The sequence below is a fragment of the Lepus europaeus genome, chromosome X (genome assembly GCF_033115175.1).
Source record: "Lepus europaeus isolate LE1 chromosome X, mLepTim1.pri, whole genome shotgun sequence".
Lineage (NCBI taxonomy): Eukaryota > Metazoa > Chordata > Mammalia > Lagomorpha > Leporidae > Lepus > Lepus europaeus.
Window position 1 is genome coordinate 42,299,645 of NC_084850.1, and position 17,790 is coordinate 42,317,434.

Consider the following 17,790-nt stretch of genomic DNA (forward strand, 5'->3'; position numbering starts at 1 on the left):
AAATACTCTCATGGGCTCTTCAGCCAGATCCGAATGCCTTAAGGGCTGATTCGAGATTATGAAATCTTAAGAACACAAAAAAAGAAGACTCCGAGAGATGAGAGGAGAGAAGACAGACACCACAGCCAGCCATGTAGCACAGACAGCTGTTGGCTGTGAGCCACCATCTTACCATATCAAGGTAGGAAGAAATTGCTGTGTGCCCCATAATTGCAGTTTTATCTGAGAGGGAATTCCACAGTCATCCACTGACTTTTACTTCAGCTTGGGGAAGTGACTGGGGTCTGAGCAACTGCCAGACTTGGACCAAAGAATCTGCATTGCATCTCTTCCCTCTCCCATTCCCACAGAGCACCATATTCAGCTAAATTTGTATATATGAAATGCATTAATTTTGTACACCTTAAATAAAAGCTTTCTAGGTGAGAGAGAGAGAGAGAGGGAGAGAGAGATTACCCAAATAATAGTCTTTTTAAAAAAGATTTATTGGCTGGCGCCGTGGCTCACTTGGCTAATCCACCGCCTGTGGCGCTGGCACACCAGGTTCTAGTCCCGGTTGGGGCGCCGGGTACTAGTCCCGGTTGCTCCTCTTCCAGTCCAGCTCTCTGCTGTGGCCTGGGAGGGCAGCGGAGGGTGGCCCAAGTGTTTGGGTCCCTGCACCCACATGGGAGACTGGAAAGAAGCACCTGGCTCCTGGCTTCAGATCGGCGCAACTCCAGCCGTTGTGGCCTTTTGGGGAGTGAATCATCAGAAGGAAGACCTTTCTCTCTGTCTCTCTCTCTCTCTCACTGTCTATAACTCTACCTGTCAAATAAAAAAAATTATTTATTTATTTGAAAGGGAGAGTTAGAGAAAGACAGAGGCAGAGAGAGAGAGGTTCTCCATTCATTGCTCACTCCCCAAATGGCCACAGTAGCTGGAGCTGCAACGATCCGAAGCCAGGAGCCAGGAGCTTCTTCCGGGTCTCCCATGTGGGTGCAGGGCCCCAAGGACTTGAGCCATTTTCTACTACTTTCCCAGGCCACAGAAGAGAGCTAGATCAGAAGTGGAGTGGCCAGGACTCAAACCAGTGCCCATATGGATGCCGGCACTACACGCAGCAGCTTTACCCACTATGCCACAGTGCCGGCCCCTCAAATAATAGTCTGTCAACAAGTGACAGCATGCTCATGTTTTAACCCACAAAAAAATGTTCTTTGCTTTTCAATAAACCATTATTTCTTAAAAAAAAAAAAAGTTGCACAGCATGCCTCTGTTACGCTCCCACCAGAATTAGAGTCAGAGTCAGGGCAATGTGTGGGATAAAGGACAAATGCTCTGCAACCAACAACTGTGGGAGGTTTTGGGCATTAGCCCCAACAACTATACTTATACACTCTACGTGAGCCAAAGGGATTCACCTTAGCTTCCGGGAGCTAACACCAGAAGCAGCCTATAAATAAATCTGCTTCTACCAGGGGAGATCTGGGTAATGGCCCAATTATATCCTGCAACACCAGGATTGTAACAATTAGTTCTAAATTTCTCAGTGACACTGTAATCTACCTGGTGGACCTAGGGAAGAACCTACCTGAATTCTACCTCTTTGGACTCATACCATCTAGAGCAAAATCTCCTGTATACCTTGTAGTCACCCTGTAGAACTAGAGCAGGGTTAGGACTAGGGCTGTTGGTGTTATAAGCTACAACACCAGTTGGACTCTTCTAGGAGGACCTGAGGAAGAATCCATCTGCCTTGCACAGTCCTAGAGCCACAGCAATTGGTGCCATAGGCCCCAGTATCCACTCATGCTTGCCAGTGGGACAAGGGGACAGCTACCATTGTCTCCCTCAGCAACAAGAACAAGGCCTTGTCTCTCACAGTCACCAGGGAGACTGACACCAAACTCTCTGTGGTCCTAAGATACACACCCGGTGAAACCCTTATTCATCTGAAAGTCATACTTCTATCCCTACGAATTGCAGCAGACTAGTCTATTGTGTCACTTATAGACACAGCCAACGTTGATTAACACAAAAGAAATCACTCAGAGCCTACACTCCTGGGCTCACATAGAACCAAAGCCAAATCAATGAGTCAAGTGATATTCCAGCAAAACCATAAAATCTGCTCCATAAAGAAGAAAGGATGATTACGCCAGATGTGCAGAAGTCAATGTAGGGACACAGGAGACAAGAAGAAGCAAGGTAGCATGACATGTCCAAAAGAACACAATAATCCTCCAGAATTAGATCCTGCACTAAGGGAAATCTTTGAACTGACAAATATAGAATTCAAAATAATGACTGTAAGGAAACTCAATGAGTTGCAAGAGAATGCAGATAGATTAAAGAAATGAGGAAATCAACAAGTGACATGAATGAAAATATTTCTAAGGAGATAGAACTCATTAAGAAGAACCTAATAGAAATTTTGGAGATTAAATCTTCAATCAGTGCAATAAAAAATACGATTGAGAGCTTTAAAAGCAGAATATCAAGTGGAGGAAAGAATTTCTGACCTCGAGGACAAGACTTTTGAAATAACCCAGACAAATTAAAAGAGAAAATAATTAAAAAGAATGAATAAAGTCTACTACTAAATGACCAAGTGCTCATATTATGGATATTCCCAAAGGAGAAGAAAAGGGAAAAAGAAGGAGGTACCTTTCTCTGAAGGGAGGAGTGAACCTCCATTTTGACTATGACCTTGTCTAAATAAGATCGAAGTTGGCAAACTCAAAAGGTTTCCATAGCCTTGGCAACTCATGACAAGAGCCTAGGGTGATAACTGACACCATAAACAAGAGTGGCAATTTGTTAAGTCAACAACAGGAGTCACTGTGCACTTACTCCTCATGTAGGATCTCTGTTCTTAATGTGTTGTTCAATGTGAATTAATGTTATAACTAGTACTCAAACAGTATTTTACACTTTATGTTCTGCGTGGGTGCAAACTGTTGAAATCTTTACTTAATACATGCTAAATTGATCATCTGTATATAAGGATAATTGAAAATGAATCTTGAGGCCGGTGCTGCAGCTCACTAGGCTAATCCTCCGCCTTGTAGTGCCAGCACACCGGGTTCTAGTCCCGGTTGCCCCTCTTCCAGGCCAGCTCTCTGCTGTGGCCAGAGAGTGCAGTGGTGGATGGCCCAAGTCCTTGGGCCCTGCACCCCATGGGAGACCAGGAGAAGCACCTGGCTGCTGCCATCGGATCAGCGCAGTGCACCGGCGGCCATTGGAGGGTGAACCAACAGCAAAGGAAGACCTTTCTCTCTGTCTCTCTCTCACTATTCACTCTGCCTGTCCAAAAAAAAGAAAAAGAAAATGAATCTTGATGTGAATGGAATGGCAGAGGGAGCGGGAGAGGGGAGGGTTGCGGGTGGGAGGGAAGTTATGGGGTGGAAAAAGCCATTGTCATCCATAAGCTGTACTTTGGAAATTTATATTCATTAAATAAAAGTTAAAAAAAAAGAAAAAAGCATTGAGAACCTATTAAATGAAATAATAGTTGAAAATGTCCCAGGTCTTGAAAAAAACATGGACATCCAGATACAAGAAGCTCAAAGAATCCCAAGCAGACTCAACCAAAAAAGATCTTCTCCAACACGTATTGTAGTCAAATTGTCAAAAGTCAAGGACCAGAAGAGAATCCTAAAGACAGTAAGAGAAATGTGTCAAGTTACATATAAAGGAAAATCAATTAGGTTAACATCAGACTTCTCAGTGGAAACTCTACAGTCCAGAAGAGAGTAGAATGATATATCCAAGGTCTTAAAAGGAAAAAAAAAAACTTCCAACCAAGAATATTATCTTCAGAGAAGCTCTCCTTTAAAAGTGAAGGAGAATTAAGGCATTTTCCAGGTAAGCAAAAACAGAGAATTCACCACCACCAGGCCAGCCTGACAAGAAATTCTGAAGGATGCTCTGCATTAGAAATAAACATTCTGAAAACACATGACATGACCAAATTCACTACCAAAGCAAGTAGAATCAGTATCCAATCAACAAAATGACAGGATTTAGTTCTTGCCTACCAATACTAACTTTGAGTGTAAACGGATAAATTCTCTAGCCAAAAAACTTAGGTTGGCTGAATGGATAAAAAAAACCAAGATCCTACTATATGCTGTCTACAAGAAACTCATTTCACAAACCAAGATACACACAACTGAAAATGAAGGACTGTTAAAAGATATACCAGGCAAATAGAAACCATAAGCGAGCAAGCATATTCTGATCAGATATCAGATAAAACAGCTCTCCCAATATCAGATAAAACAGACTTTAAATAAAAAACTGTAAAAAAAAGATAAAGGACATTATATTTTGATAAAAGTTTCAATTCAGCAAGAATACATAATAATCACAAATATATATGTACCCAACACAAAACCACCCAGATATACATAGCAAATACTGTTAGACCTAAAGGTAGAGACAGACCCCCATACAATAATAGTGGGTGACTTCAACACACCACTCTCATAAATGGACACATCATCCAGACAGAAAATCAATAAAGATACAGTGGAGTTGAAACACTATCAAGCAAATGGACCTAATAGACATTCACAGGACATTTCACCCAACAGCTACAGAATAAACATTCTTCTCATTAGCACATGGAACATTTTCTAGGATAGACCACATATTAAGCCACAAACAAAGTCTCAGCAAATTTGAACACACTGAAATCATACCATATATCTTTTCAGACCACAAAGGAATAAAACTAGAAATCAAGAACAAGAATAACAGAACACTCATAAATACTTGGAAAATAAGCAAGATGCTAATGAATGATCAATGGATCACTGAAGAAATTAAAAAGGAAATAAAAAATTTTTTGAAATAGATGAAAATGAAAACTCAATATATCAAATCCTGAGGGATGCAGCAAGAGCAATATTAAGGTGGAAGTTTATAGCATTAAGTGCTTATATATATATATATATTTTTTTTTTGGACAGGCAGAGTTAGACAGTGAGAGAGAGAGAAAGGTCTTCCTTTTTCCATTGGTTTACCCCTCAAGTGGCCGCTACGGCTGGCGCATTGTGGCCGGTGCGTTGTGGCTGGCGCGCTGCGCCGATCTGAAGCCAGGAGCCAGGTGCCTCCTCCTGGTCTCCCATGTGGGTGCAGGGCCCAAAGACCTGGGCCATCCTCCACTGCACTCCCGGGCCACAGCAGAAAGCTGGACTGGAAGAGGAGCCACCAGGATAGAATCTGGCGCCCCGACCAGGACTATAACCCGGTGTGCCGGTGCCGCAGGCAGAAGATTAGCCTAGTGAGCCGCGGCACCAACCCAAGTGCTTATATTTTAAAAACAAAAATATTTCAATGATCTAATGTTGTATCTCAAAGACTTAGAAAAACAAAACAAACCAAACCCAAAATCAGCAGGAGGCAAGAAATAATAAGGATCAGAGCAGAAATAAATGGAACTGAAACTAAAATTCAAAAGATCAACAAAACAAAAAAAAATGTTTTTGAGAAGATAAATAAAATAGATAAACCTCTAAAGAAACATGGAGGGAAAATTCAAATAAATAAAATTAGAGATTAAAAAGGAGACTTTACAACTGATACCACTGAAACACAAAGGATAGTAAGAAACTACTAGAAAGAACTATATTCTAATAAACTGGAAAAACTCAAAGAAATGGATAAATTCCTGGATACATATAATCTACCAAGATTAAATCAAGAAGATATAGACACTTTAAATAGACCCATAACAATGAGATTGAAGCGGTAACCTAAAGTCTTCTACCAAGGAAAAGTCTAGGACCCAATGGCTTTACTACTGAATTTTACAAAATATTCAAAGAGAAAGTAATTCCAATAGTTTTCAAACTATTAAAAAATGTTGAACAGGCTGAAACTCTGCCAAACTTTTTTTAAAAAGGCCAGCATCACTTTGATACCAAAACCAAAGACATTACACAAAAAGAAAACTACAGACTTAGATCCTTAATGAACATAGATGTAAATGTTCTCAACAAAATACTAGCAAATCAAATCCAACTCTACATCAAAAAGATCATACATCACAATCAAGAGGGATTTATTCCAGAAATGCAAGGGTGGTTCAACATTTACAAATCACTAAATGTCAAAAATCACATCAATAGAATGAAAAACAAAAACTATATGGTCATCTCAATAGATACAGAGAATGCATTTGATAAGATTCAACAACACTTCATAATAAAAACTCTCCACAAACTAGGTACAGAAGAAACATATCAAAATTATAAAGGTTATAGATGACAAACCAACAGCCAATATGCTGAATGCGGAAAAGCTGAAAGCATTTCCCCTCATATCTGGAATAAGAAAAGGATGTCCACTTTTGCCACTCTTAATCAATATAGTACTGGAAGTTTTAGCAAGAGCAATTAGGGTAGAGAAAGAAACAAAGGGCATCAAAATTGGAAAACAAGAAGTCAAATTATCCATGTTTGTGGATGACATGTTGTACATGGAAAAACCTAAACTCACTGAAAGAAAAATCAAGAAAGAAATCCCATTCATAATAGCCACAAAAAAATCAAATATTTAGGAATAAATTTAACCAAAGAAGTTAAAGATTTTAGGCTTGTGTTGTGGCATAGCAGGTTAATCCACCTCCTGCAGTACTGGCAACCCTTATGGGTGCCAGTTCAAGACCCAGCTGCTCCACTTCTGACCAGTTTCCTGTTAAAGCACCTGGGAAAGGGGTGGAAGATGTCCCAAGTGCTTGGGTCTCTGCCACCCACATGGGAGACCTGGAAGAGGCTCCTGGCACCTGGATTCAGCCTGGTATGTTGTAGCCATTTGGGATAAACCAGCAGATGGAAGACCTCTCTCTCTCCCTCCCTCTTCTCTCTCTCTCTCTCTCTCTCTCTCTAACTCTGTCTTTCAATTAAGTAAAATAAAACTTTTTTTAAAAAAAGAAGCAAAAAATCTCTACAATGAAAATTATCATACATTGATGAAAGAAATAAAGGACACAAAAAATGAAAGAATCAATATCATTAAAATGTCTAAACTACCTAAAGCAATCTACAGATTCAATGCAACCTCTATCAAAATATCAATGACATTCTTTACAGAATTACGGAAAAAAATCCTAAAATTTTTATGGAATCAAAAAAGACCCAGAATAGTCAAGGCTTCCTGTGCAAGAAAAATCAAGCTGAAGACATCACAATACCTGACTTCAAAGCATACTACAAAGCTATAGTAATTAAAACAGTATGGTACTGGCACGAAAACTGACAAATAGATCAATGGAACAGAACAAAAAACCTAAAAATTAATCCAAGTACATACAGCAAACTGACTTTTGACAAAGGTACTCAGATCATACAGTGGAGTCTTCCATCTGCTGGTTCACTCCCCAAATGGTCGCAATGGCCAGAGCTGGGCTGATCTGAAGTCAGGAGCCAGGAGCTTCCTCTGGGTCTCCCACGTGGGTGCAGGGCCCCAAGGACTTGGACACCTTCTGCTGCTTTCCCAGGCCATAGCAGAGAGATGGATGAGAAGTGGAACAGCCAGGACACGAACTGGCATCCATATGGGATGCTGGCACTGCAGGCAGCAGCTTTACCCGCTACATCATAGTGCCAGCCCTGGGAATATCATTTTATTCCTAGAATTGTGTCTGCAAACTATATTGAATCTGAGAGGAAGGGACGGGGGAGGGAGGAAGGGAATATCATTATATTCTTAAAATTATATCTACAAAGTGTACTGAATCCATTAAAAATCAACTAAAACTTAAAATTAAATTTGGAGGAGAGTCACGATAGTTGAATAGGGAAGGAACTCGCTGCTCTAGTCTAGAGGAAGATAGTTTTTAAAAAGTGGAGAGAGCACAGTCTCAGGGAAGAGTTAGGGAGAAAATGGCAGAGGAAATTGCACAAATTAGAGAGACACTATGGACCTACGTGGAGGGTGTGGACAGACACGACTCAAGAACCCAGTAGCCAAGTGCCTCAGCACTAGCTTTGGAGTGAGGTGAGACCAGACTTTGGCAGCCCAAGTCACTGGTGATAAAAACACAAGATGAGGGGCTGGTGCTGTGGCGTGATGGGAAAAGCTGCTGCCTGAGGTGCCAGCATCTCATATGGGCGCCAGTTTGAGACCTGGCTGCTCCACTTCTGATCCAGCTCTCTGCTGTGGCCTGGGAAAGCAGTGGAAGATGGCCCAAGTCTTTGGGCCCCTGCACCTGCATGGGAGACCTGGAAGAAGCTCCTGCCTCCTGGCTTTGGATCGGCCCAGCTCCAGCCATTGTGACCAAATGGGGAGTGAACCAGCAGATGGAAGACCTTTCTCTCTCTCTCTCTCTCTCTCTCTCTCTCTCTCTCTCTCTCTCTCTGCCTCTCCTTCTCTCTCTCTGTAACTGTGACTTTCAAGTAAAATAAATAAATCTTAAAAAAAAAAAAAGATGCAGGAGGAGTCTGGCAGGAGTCCAGCTTGGAGTTCTGTGGGGGACAGTGTACCTGCCAATCTAGAGGAGAAAAGGGGGGCACATTTTTCTCTCCCCAACCACCTGGCACCAGCATCCTGTAACTAGCCAAGAGAGGGAGAGCGCCATTTTAGACATATGCAGCAGCTGCACCAGCACATGAAACCCAGCAACCAGCCGAGAGGAGACACCTGACTCTGGCTGGGAGACTTGACAGGAGGCTGGATGCTCATGACTGTGGGAGCCTTGTGTGCCAGGACTATGAAAACACTGTGGCTGTGTGAGGTTCAGGGTGTGGCTAAGTCTTGGGACAGTCACTGTGGGCAGCTCCACACACTCAGGGCTCTCTGATTCCCTGGTGAGGGTCATTGCCGCAGGATCTGTGCTCAAAGCGAGGACTGAAGAGATCCATTGTGTGGTTCTTGTGGCACTGGGGCTAGCACCCAGGCATTGGTCTCCTTGGAGGAGAGGAGGTGAGCATGAGACTATGCCAACAGAGCTGAACAAACCTCCCCTCTGATTACAAAAAGAGAGATTTACCACATCCAACTTGGGTGTCATCTTAGACACTCCACTCACCCTGGAGCACTGAACAGAGCTCTCTGACCATACCCAGCACACGTCTCAGGGTACTGACTGAAAGAGCAGACACTCCACTAAGCCACAGAGGCATAGTTCAAAGATAAAAGCCATCACAGAGGGAAAAAAAAACCAAGTATCATCACAAATGCTTAATAATAAAAACCGCAATTCAAGAAACAAGAATAAGGAAGACAACATGACACCTCCAAATAAACACAACACTTCAATACTAGACTGTAAAGATGAAGAGACTGATGAAATGCCAGAAACAGAATTCAAAAAACTGATCATAGGATTACTTAAAAGCAATCAGAAGCAAATTCATGAATTAAAGGAATACATACATGACATGAATGAAAATTTTTCCCATGAAATTGAGTTTTTAAAGAAAAATCAAAACAAAATATTGGAAATGAAGAATTCAATAGAACAAATAAAAATACAATGGAGGGGCCAGTGTTGTGGCTTAGCAGGTAAAGCCGCCACCTGCAGTGCTGGCATCTCATATGGGCGCTGGTTCAAGTCCCAGCTGCTCCACTTCCAATCCAGCTCTCTGCTAGGTCCTGGTAAAGCAGTAGAAGATGGTCCAAGTCCTTGGGCTCCTGCACCCATGTTGGAGACCCATAGGAGGTTCCTGGCTCTGGCTTCGGATCAGCTCAGCTCTTGCTGTTGCAGCCATCTGGGGACTGAACCAGCGGATAGAATATTCTCCCCCTCTCTCTGCCTCTGCCTCTCTGTAGCTCTGCCTTCCAAATAAATAAATAAATCTTTTTAAAAAAAATACTGTGGAAGCCTTAAGAACAGACTTGGTGAGGCAGAAGAAAGAATATCTGAGTTAAAAGATAAATCTCTGGAAATTATACAGTCAGACTTAAAAAAAAGAAGAAGAAATAAGAAAAAAAAGTGTTGGAAATTTATGGGATACTATCAAATGACCTAACATAAGGGTCTCAGGAGTTCCCGAAGGTGTGGAAACAGAGAATGGATTAGAAGGCCTTTTTAATGAAATAATTACAGAAAACTTCCATAATTTGGAGAAAGAAGGGGATATCCAAGTACAGGAAGCACATAGGGAGTAGAAGGTGGGACAGCAGTGGGGGTAGGAGGGCTGGTATGAGGGGAAGAACCGCTATATTCCTAAAGCTGTACCTATGAAATTTATATTTATTAATTAAAAGCTTCCTTAAAAACTCCTAATAGACATGACCAGAAAAGATCTTCACCATGACACACTGTAGTCAAACTCTCCTCAGTAAAATATAAAGAAAAGATGCTAAACTGTGCACAAGAGTGACACCAGATTACTTTCAGAGGATCTCCAATTAGACTCACAGTGACTTCTCATTAGAAACCCTACACGCTAGGAGAGGATGGTGAGATATATTCCAAGTCTTAAGAGAAAAAAAAAAAAACACCATCCCAGGGTATTATATCCTGCAAAGCTCTCATTATGAATGAAGGTGAAATAAAGACCTTCCATAACAAACAGAAATTGAAAGAATTTGTCACCACTCGTCTAGCCCTACAAAAAATGCTCAGAATCACTAGCCATCAGGGAAATGTGAATCAAAACCACACTGAGGTTTCACCTCACCCCAGTTAGAATGGCTTTCATACAGAAATCAACAAACAACAAATGCTGGCTAGGATGTGGGGGAAAAGGTACCTTAATCCATTGTTGGTGGGAATGTAAACTGGTGCAGCCACTGTGGAAGACAGTATGGAGATACTTCAGAAATCTGAATATAGACCTACCATATGACCCAGCCATCCCACTCCTGGGAATTTACCTGAAGGAAATGAAATCAGCATATGAAAGAGTTATCTGTACTCCCATGTTTACTGCAGCTCAATTCACAATAGCTAAGATATGGAATCAACCCAGATGCCCATCAACTGAAGACTAGATAAAGAAATTATGGGATATATATACCATGGAATACTACACAGCAGTAAAAATAATGAAATCCTGTCATTTGCAACAAAGTGGATGAAACTGAAAAACATCATACTTAATGAAATAACCCAGTCCCAAATGGACAAATACCATATGTTCTCCCTGATCTGTGATAACTAATAGGGCACCTAAAAGGTAATCTATAGAAGTGAAATTAACACTTCAAGATGAAATGACTTTGAAGAGCCCTTGTCCCAACTGTTGAAGAACAGTTGTGTTTTTTTCCATACAATTTGTTGAACTCTTTACCTAGTATAGAGTTAATTATATGTGTATAAAGTTAATTGAAAATAGATCTTAGTAAAAAAAAGGAATGAGACTAGGAGAAGGAGGAGGAAGAGGGGTGAGAGGGTAGGTACAGTGGGAAGAATCACTGTATTCCTAAGTTGTGTTTTTGAAAAGTATGAAGTTAAGCATCCCTTAAATAAAAGGTTTCTGAGAAAAAAATACTGACTACAGTAAGATTTTATGTATATAAGCCTGAAAACCTATTGCCTGACACTGCAAATATTAATTAAATGTTGTTATGTGATGGCTACATTAATTAATTTATTTTTGGAAAAAATATTGGGCTTTTTTCTAGTTATTTTTCTTGTTAAAACATTTTGTTTTTTATTTTTTTAGATAACATTTTGAATTCACATTACATTCAAAGGCTTAATGTTTGATTAAATGAAACATTCAACAAATAAAAATTTAAAAAGAATAGTTCAGCAGAAAATAGTCCAGGACTATTCATAATAATCATTTGGAAATATGTTCCACCTCATTTACATAAGCTAAATTTTTTTTCTTTGAGAGAACATATTTTTAATTTAGGTTATAGTCAAAGGCTTAATGTTCCACTAAAGAGTTCAACAAGTCTAATTTTTAAAAGATGTGAGATTTCTTATTTATAAAAAATACTGTGCAGTCAAGAAATTGCAAAGCATATTTTCTTACATTAACTTACTTTTAATCTATGTGTCACCTATTTTCCCATGGAATTTGAGCTAATTTAATATGAAAAACAAATTCAAATGCTTTGGGAAGTGCCATCAAGAACCTAGGGAACAGGGCAGATGCTGTGGCACAGTGGGTTAACGCCCTGGCCTGGGGCAACGGCATCTCATGTGGGCACTGGTTCGAACCCCAGCTGCTCCACTTCCAGTCCAGCTCTCTGCTATGGCCTGGGAAGGCAGTGGGGGATGGCCCAAGTTCTTGGGCCCCTGCACCCACATGGGAGACCTGGAGGAAGTTCCTAGCTCCTGGCTTCGAATCGGCATGGCTCCGGCTCTTGCGGCCAATTGGGGAGTGAACCAGCGGATGGAAGATCTCTCTCTCTCTCTCTCTCTCTCTCTCTCTCTCTCTCTCTCTTTCTCTCTGCCTCTCCTCTCTCTGTGTAGCTCTTTCATATAAATAAAAATAAATCTTAAAAAAAAAGAACCTAGGGAACCACTGTATACATACATACTTTCTGCTAGGTGTTCAGGGAAAAGATTTTTATTGCACCTAAACACTTAACTGTGTTTTGTACTTCATGTTATTTATGTCAGTTATGGAACCCAAACTGGTGATGTGGCTGTCTTTGCTTAAGAAAAGCAAGAATGTAATTTATCATGAGAAATTAATGGGTGAGATGAATCACAAAAAATAGTGTAATTCTACTTATTGAGGCTCTTGAAAACTAGGAAGGCTATGGACTCTCAGGTCAAATCTCAACTGGGGTTGATATAGAACTTTAATGCTGTTCACATCATCTGGTTTTCTAGGTTTAGACTATTTCATGTAAAATCTTGGACAGTTTGTAAAGAACTGGAAGATAACTTATTTTACATTTCATGAAAAAACATTTTATTGTAAAGCTTAATGTGCTTTAGAAAGGACAGTACTATTGTTCCTGTAAAATCTTAGGACCTTGAATAAAAACGAACCCCGTTGTACTGATTAGTATGTCAGTTTGGCTTTTGTAGAGGGTCCTCAAGCGGAAGTGCCTGAAGCTAGACAGAAGTTCAGCCTTCTCCCCTGCATGCACTGTTCTCTACACCGAGGCTGATGTAACTCCCACCTGCCCATGGCCCTGGAGGCCTTCCCTCGTGTTCCCTTCTCTCCCCAGCGGAGCTTTTCCATGTTGTGATCCAATGTCCCTGCTGTTTGTTTTTCTGCATTCTAGATAACAGAAAGGAGGCAAGTGGCAATGCAGGGCCTGCCGTTTGCCTTTCAGGGCCTGTTCTGGAAGTTGCACCGTTCCCTTACTGCTGCAACTGTTGTCCCTGACTTAGTGAGCAGCCTTGCCTAGTTGCAAGAGGCGTGAGGGATAATTTCTTTCCCCTTGGATGGGCATGTACTCAAGCAAAATGTCCAGTTCTATTACTAAAGAGTGATGGGGAAATAGTAAACAGGAGATGGTTAATTAGCAGTTTCTGTACCAACGTTTCAGTTTGCTTTTCTCAACATTTTAAAGTTAATGATAGCACTCTGCCCACCCATCTGTGAGTCTTTTATAATTTATATGCAGTCAACTTGAGAAAAAAAATCCCTTTTACAGTAAAAGAAATATAAAATGCAAAACAATAAAGTTTGGAGTACAGAAAAAAAATTTAATGAAAAGAATGACCAATAAGCCAATGTGAAATATGCTCAACAGCATTAATCATCAGTGAAAGACAAATGAAAAGTATAACAAGATTGAAGTTGTGAATTAGATACACTTCACATCTACTAGGATAGCTATAATCAAAACATGAAAAAAATAAGTACTGACAACAATGTGTAGCAATTGGAACCCTTATAGGAATGTGAAGCAGTACAGCCACTATCAAAAATAGTTGCCCCCAAAATTGGACACATAATTACAACAGGATCCAGTAATTCCACTTTTAGTCATAGACCTCAAGGAACAGAAAGCAGGAATTCAAATAAGACATTTGTACACCTAGGTTCATATCAATGTTATTCACAGTAAGCAAAAGGTGAAAGCAGTTCAGTGTTTACTAATAAATAGATAAGCATAATATGGCACATACATATAATGGAATCTCATTCAGCCTTTAAAAACTGAAAGAAATTCTGTCACATACTACAACATGGTTGAACCTTGAAGACTTTATGCTGTGAAATAAGCCAGTCACAGAAAAACAATTACTGTGTGGTTCCACTGATATGAGGGATCTAAACTAGTCAAATTCATAGAATCAGAAAGGAGAATGGTGGTTACTAGGGGCTGGAGGAAAGGAAAAAAGGGGAATTGTTACTATTGGGTACAGAGGTTCAATTCTGTAAGATGGAAAAGGTCTGGAGATCTGTTTCACAACAATGTGCATATACCACTTAACACTACTGAGTTGTATACTTAAAATGGTTAAGATGGCAATTTTTATGTTATGTTTTTAATACAATAACATTTAATTGTGTAATTCCTTTAGTTTTATTGTTCCTTTTCAAAATTGTTTTGACTATGCTAGCTCCTTTTGCATTTCCATATAAATTTCGGAATCAGCTTGTCTATCTCTACAAAAAAATTCTGCTGGGGTAACGATTATAAGTCCATTAAACTTATACATCAGATTGGGGAGACTGATGTCCTATTAATATTGGGTCTTCCAATGGGATGGGAGAGGTAGTGGGAGATGGGATGGTTGCGGCTGGAAGGGAGGTTATGGGGGAAAAAGCCACTATAATCTAAAAGTTATACTTTGGAAATTTATATTTATTAAGTAAAAGTTGAAAAAAATATTGGGTCTTCCAAATCAAAACCAAATATCTCTCCCCATACTTAGGTTTCCTTTTATTTATTTCATGAGCATTTTGTGGTTTTCAACATTCATATATTACACATGGTTTGCTATATTTATATCTAAGTATTTTATTTGGAGCTATTGAAAATATAAATACGGTTTTACTCTCCATTTCCAAATTGTTTAGTACTAGCATACAGGAATGATTGGTTTTTGTATATTAAACTTGTATCTGGTAACCATGCTAAGTTAAATAATTATTTCTAGGAGTTTTTATACATACTTTGGGAATATACATGTAGATAATCATGTCAGTGAATATAGGTAGTCTTATTTCTTCCTTTCTAATTTGTATGTCTATTTTTATTGATTTGGAATAACATGTTAATATAACCTATTGGCTTTCTTCACAACTCAGTACATTATAGTAACAGTCTAATTAGCTATATTTTGCTTCACATTTAACCTTCAAACAGATTTTTTATTTATTTTTTATTTGGAAGGTAGGGGTAGAGTGACAGACAGGGAGAGACAGAAAGGTCTTCCATCCACTGGTTCATTCTACAAATGGTCACAACGGATGGAGCTGGGCTTATCCGAAGCCAGGAGCTAGGAGCTTCTTCTGGGTCTCCCATGCAGGTGCAGGAGCCCAAGCATTTAGGTCATCTTCTATTGCTTTCCCAGGCCAGAGCAGAGAGCTGGATCAGAAAAGGAGCATCCAGGACATGAACTAGCGCTCCAATGTGGGATGCTAACCATGCAGGAGGAGCTTAGCTCGCTGAGCCACAATGCTGAGTATGTAATGGGAGATGGCCCACGTATCTGGGTCCCTGCTATCCAGATGGAGCTCCAGGAGACCCAGATGGAGTTCCAGGCTCCTGGTTTCTGGCCTGGACTAGCCCTGGCTGTTTCAGCCATTTAGGGAATGAACCAACAGATGAAAGATTTGTATCATTCTGTTTTTCAAATAAATAAATGTCTTTTTAAAAAAAATCACACATTGGTGCCAGCACTGTGGTGCAACAGGTTAACGCCCTGGCTTGAAGTGCCAGCATTCCATATGGGCGCCGATTCAAGACTCGGCTGCTCCACTTCCAATATAGCTCTCTGCTATGGCCTGGGAAAGCAGTAGAGGATGGCCCAAGTCCTTGGGCAGCTGCGCCTGCGTGGGAGATCCAGAAGAAGCTACTGGATCCTGGCTTCAGATCAGCTCAGCTCCAGCCATTGCGGCCAGTTGGAGAGTGGATGGAAGATCTCTCTCTCTCTCTCTCTCTCTCTCTCTCTCTCCCTCTCCTCTGTGTAACTCTGACTTTCAAATAAATAAATAAATCTTTAAAAAATCACACAGCATCTCATAAATATAATATGTATGTATATATTATATATACATATATAAATATATTATATATGTATTTATATACAATATAAATACAGTGATTTATATGTGTTTAGAAGAAAAAGCAAAGGAATATGGACTTTTATTTTTTTAAAATATTTTATTTATGTATTTCAGATGTAGAATTATAGACAGAGAGAGGAAGAGACAGAGAGAAAGGTCTTCCATCCACTGGTTCACTCCCCAGTTTCTTCATGCATTTCATAAATACAAATTTAGGAACAAAGTGCTTCTTCCCACCCAACCGTCCCTTTTGCCTGTATTCCCACCTTTCTTCCTCCTCACTCTCCTATTCCTATTTTAATTTTTACTAATATCTATTTTCAATTAGTTTTATACACATAAGATTAACCCTACACTAAGCAGAGTCAACAAATAGTATGGGAAAAAAAACCTGTTCCTCAACAGTCAAGACAAGAGCTGTTCAAAGTCATCAATCTCAAAGTGTCAATTTCATTTCTATAGCTTAACTTTTAGGTACTCTATTAGTTACCACAGATCAGGAAGAACATATCGTATTTGTCCATTTGGGACTGGGTTATTTCATTAAGTATGATGTTTCCCAGCTGCATCCATTTTGTCGCAAATGACAGGATTATATTTTTTGTACCACTGTGTAGTATTCCATGGTGTACATATCCCATAATTTCTTTATCTAGTCTTCAGTTGATGGGCATCTGGGTTGATTCCATATCTTAGCTATTGTGAATTGAGCTGCAGTAAACATGGGAGTACAGATAACTCTTTCATATGCTGATTTCATTTCCTTCAGGTAAATTCCCAGGAGTGGGATGGCTGGGTCATATGGTAGGTCTATATTCAGATTTCTGAAGTATCTCCATACTGTCTTCCACAGTGGCTGCACCAGTTTACATTCCCACCAACAATGGATTAAGGTACCTTTTCCCCCACATCCTAGCCAGCATTTGTTGTTTGTTGATTTCTGTATGAAAGCCATTCTGACTGGGGTGAGGTGAAACCTCAGTGTGGTTTTGATTCACATTTCCCTAATGGCTAGTGATCCTGAGCATTTTTTCATGTGTATGTTGGCCATTTGGATTTCCTCTTTTGAAAAATGACTGTTTGGGGCCAGCGCTGTGGTGCAGTGGGTTAATGCCCTGGCCTTAAGCGCCGGCATCCCATATGGGTTCTGGTTCAAGAACCGGCTGCTCCACTTCTGATCCAGCTCTCTGCTATGGCCTGGGAAAGCAGTAGAAGATGGCCCAAGTCCTTTGGCCCGTCCACCTGCGTGGGAGACCTGGAGGAAGCTCCTGGCTCCTGGCTTTGGAACGCTGCAGCTCCAGCTATTGCGGCCAATTGGGGAGTGAACCAGGGGATGGAAGACCTACCTCTCTCTCTCTCTCTCTCTCTCTCTCTCTCTCTCTCTCTCTCTCTCTCCCTCTCCTCACTCTGTAACTCTGAGTTTCAAATAAATAAATCTTTTTAAAAAGAAAAATGCCAGTTCAAGTCCTTTGTAAATATATCTTTTTTAAAAAGTTTGTGTGGGGATTTGGGAGGTGGTGCTGTGGCTTAGTAGGCTAAGCCTCCACCTGCGGTGCAAGAATCCCATATGGGTGCTGGTTCTAGTCTCCGCTGCTCCTCTTCCAATCCAGCTCTCTGCTATGGCCTGGGAAAGCAGTAGAAGACAGCCCAAGTGCTTGGGCCCCTGCACCCATGTGAGAGACCCAGAAGAAGCTCCTGG